Source organism: Aegilops tauschii, chromosome 7 (assembly GCF_002575655.3).
Source record: "Aegilops tauschii subsp. strangulata cultivar AL8/78 chromosome 7, Aet v6.0, whole genome shotgun sequence".
NCBI lineage: Eukaryota > Viridiplantae > Streptophyta > Magnoliopsida > Poales > Poaceae > Aegilops > Aegilops tauschii.
The window spans coordinates 68,617,159-68,621,250 of record NC_053041.3 but is presented as its reverse complement, the minus strand read 5'-3'; the positions used below and the strand labels follow the sequence as shown (position 1 = coordinate 68,621,250).

The 4,092-nt window shown below is 50.0% G+C and overlaps 1 long non-coding RNA gene across 1 annotated transcript; it reads left to right on the top strand.

Moving 5' to 3' along the window:
* The first annotated feature begins 408 nt into the window (after positions 1 to 408).
* LOC141027665 (uncharacterized) lies at positions 409 to 2,087 on the top strand. Its single transcript, XR_012189346.1, has 2 exons — positions 409 to 968; positions 1,818 to 2,087. It is a non-coding gene; the product is annotated as an uncharacterized lncRNA (long non-coding RNA).
* Positions 2,088 to 4,092: the final 2,005 nt, after the last annotated feature.

Here is a 4,092-nt window from a genome sequence, read left to right as displayed (position 1 = left end):
TGAATCTTTGAGCCCGGGCGATGCACCTTGCTCCGCGGCGGTATCTTCTTCTCTGTTCGGCTCCTTGCATGTGACTTCCCACTTGAAGTTGAAACTTTCGACAAGGTTCACTTGGGAGCAGATGATTTTTTTTTTGCGGTGGTGGTAGGAGATGTGTTAATATGTCACGTATCTGCTGTACACTTGTATACACGTTTGTATGTAAACCTCCTAATTTTAGGATCTGACCGAGAACCCAGGCCTGCGTGCCGCTTCCTTTGCGGTCGGGCTCTCCTGCTGGGTTCCCAGCACGCACTATCGTGCAGGGCCAACGGGTGGCCGACATCTGTCCTGATAGGACCCCACCACTTGATAAACGTTTTCCTTTTCTTAATTTACTGAAAATGATTTTTCTTTGCCTTATCCCAGCGTACCGTTACTGCCATTCCCTCTTCCACAGCCACTCATTCCACTGGGAGGGAGGATTCCGACCAGATGAAATCCACCGTTCAGGTCCGTCGCCGGCGGCAAGACCGGAGCTGTATAGCGCCGCCCGTCTCCTACGCGCTTCGCCGCCCGGAGCTGTCACGGCTAGCGCCACCCGTCTCCGGCGCGCCGCCGCCAGGAGCCGCAGGGTTGGAAGGCGGTAAGGCAGGAGTCGCCGCCGCTCGCCTCCGGCACGCTGCGCGGCCTGGGGCCGTTGTCTTGGCTGGAGGCAAGGTGGGATCCGTCACGGCTAGCTCCGCTCGGCTAAGGCGCGCTGCGCCACGCTCGGCCGTGGACTTGGCCGGCGGCAAGACGGGGCCGTCGCGGCTGTTGTCGTCCGGCTCCGGCACACTCAATGCCAGCCTAAGGTTGTGGCTGACCCGCTCCATGTGAGATGGTGGCATGGTGGAACTGCAGCGCGTGCAGCCGGTGGCCAAGATTCCGCGGGAGGTTGGACGATCACAGTGGAAGATGCGAACTCGATGCAAGCTCAACAGGCAAAGGTGAGAGATGATTCACTGCTTCATCTACCTCTGTGCTAGTACCTAATTAGCTTTCATCTGCCAGACACCCAACTCTTGTATCTGCTCGCTTCCGCTGGCATTGTTCCTTGCTCTTGTCCTTGAAACCTGCCTTTGAGCATACAAATTTCTTTGTTCGAATAACATTCGTTGAGGATTTATCATGCCAAAATTTCCTGACACTGAAACCAGTATGACCTGCATATGCATTATAAAACTCATATGCTATCTCTTCATTCTCAAATTCCATTCCTATCTCTGGTTTTAACCTTTTGCTGTAATCATCATCTGTGTTTCGACCTGCCTCTCCCACATTTTTGGTGTCATGATCTACACAACATAAAAAAATATCATATACTAATTAGTTCACGGACGACACATGGAGTAAAAGTTCACACGATATTCACAGTCCTGGTTTTAGTGAAACCTGAAAAGCGCTTAAAGATAGAGCTATTTTTTTTGAAAACAACACATGGTATTCACGGGACCATTAGCAAAATATTGATCTTTTTCTTTGATATAGTAATCTCTTCATTAGAGTTAGCAAAAAAGAGAATATGTCAAAGGAGAATCTCAGGCAGTAAAATTTATAATAAACTTAGGTGGTACTCTGATACATAATGTGCGCAACATCGTAGGAGTAATCATCACTAACAGAATTATAATGCAATTCTGAAGGATTAATTTGCATGTGTTTGAAAGAAACAGGACTACGGAAGATGAAGTACTGGGAGTAATTTGCATGTCATAGATTCAACTCTTTGTTTGTTTGTTTCTTTCAATCTTATCACCTTCCTATGATCAAGAGTGTTGACAATCTGTACATCCCAGGCGCAAGAACATACCTGCGGACGATGAAGTGGCAAGAGCGGACGATGAGGTAGCAGGAGCTCCGTCCATGCTAAAGAACACAGTAGATGTTGATCCACGGAGAGGACAATTTCCTATCAATCTTGATCTATATATTTTCCTTTGATCCAGGGGCAACAATTAACAATGGAACAGATTGGTATGAGAGTATGGATGAAGCCACGAAGAGATTTTGGCGGCAATCTGTTGTTACGCGGGAGAGAAACATGTGGTTTTGCTGATTTTCTGGAAGCTAACTGCAATTAGAGAGATACGGGTTGTTTAAGTGGTGGGGTCATACCAGGACAGGTGTCGGCCACCTGTTGGCCCTGCACAATAGTGCGTGCTGGGAACCCAGCAGGAGAGCCCGACCCCTTCCTTTGGGCTGCCTTTCGTGTATATCTTGTACTCCTGTGTAATGTCGAAACAGACTTTCATCGTCTAACTTGGTATCAGACTCCAGGTTCTCGCCATGGCCGTCGACTCCTCCTCCTCCGTGGCCACTCTCGCCGCCACGTCGTCGGCCACTAGCGCCGCGACCTCACCGGGTTCTCTCTCCGGCACAGGCTCCGCCGCGGCCACCTCTCCCTCCACCACTGCCGGCTCCTCGCCATTCATCTTCGGAGGCACCTCGGCACCTACTTCCTCCCAATTCGCCCTGCTATTCTCCTCTGCTACACCGCCGCCGTCTCCCTCAGCCACTCTCTCACAACACCCCATCTTTCGTGGCAGCATCCAAAACCACATCAAATTCCTCCTCAATCCCGATGACCACAACTACCACAAGTGGAAGTCATTCTTCCTCATGGTCTTGATCCGGTACGGCGTCACCCACTTCATCGAGCACCCCCTACCACCCAATGCCGATGCCGCCACCTGTGAGCTGGACGCCCACCTTGTCCTTTGGATCTATGCCACCATCGCCGATCCCATTGTTGACCACGTCGTCGGTGCCACCTCCACGTACGAGGTCTAGTCTCGGTTTCGTGACTACTTGCTCGCCAATCAGGCTGCTCGGTATATGATGCTCAACCGGCACTACCACAACCTCAAGCAGGGGGGCCTCTCCGTAGCAGAGTACGCCCGCAGCATGAAGCTCCTCACCATCGGGATCGCTGACATCGACCACGCCGTCGCCGAGGTGGACCTCACCACCCAATTCCTCCATGGCATCGACAAGCGCCTTGACACCATCCGCGTCGTCTTGGGGGATACGGTGCCGCTGCCGCCATTCGAGACGGTGTTCTCCCGTCTCAAGCTCGCCGAGGAGAACCTGGCCCAGCGCTCTGCTGATGAGAGCGCCTGATACGTCTCCAACGTATCTATAATTTTTGATTGTTCCATGTTGTTATATTATCATTCTTGGATGTTTTACAAGCATTTTACAATTATTTTATATCATTGTTTGGGACTAACCTATTGACATAGTGCCAAGTGCCACTTGCTGCTTTTTGCATGTTTTTTACATCACAGGAAATCAATATCAAACGGAGTCCAAACACCGCGAAACTTTTTGGAGAATTTTTATGGACCAGAACACCCAGGATGGGCCAGAGCAGCACCTGGGGGGGGGGGCGCCTGTTGGTTGTGCCCACCTCAGTGGCCTCCCGCACCCCCTCTTTGCCCTATAAATCACCAAATATTCCAAAAACCCTTGGGTTAATTAACCCTAGATCAGAAGTTCCGCCGCCGCAAGGCCTCTGTATCCACGAGATCCAATCTAGATCCCGTTCCGGCACCCTGCCGGAGTGGGGAATCATCTCCGGTGGCCATCTTCATCATCTCGGCGGCCACCATGATGAGGAGGGAGTAGTCCACCTCGGGGCTGAGGGTTTGTACCAGTAGCTATGTGTTTAATCTCTCTCTCTCTCTCTCTCTCGTGTTCTTGAGATTTCATGATCTTGATGTATTGCGGGCTTTGTTAACATAGTCGGATCATATGGTGTTTTCCCCTCTCTATCTTGTTGTGATGAATTGAATTTTTTCCTTTGAGATTTCGTTGTTATTGGATTGAATACTTTTATGGATTTGAGAACACTTGATATATGTCTTGCAATTGAATACTCGTGGTGACAATGGGGTATCGTATTGATTCACTTCATATACGTTTTGGCACTCAACTCGCGGATTCCCGAGGTGACATTGGGGTAATCTATGCATAGGGGTTGATGCACGTTCTTGTCTTTGTTTCTCCGGTAGAAATCTTGGGGCGCTCTTTGAAGTTCTTTGTGTTGGATTGAGTATTATGAATATGAAT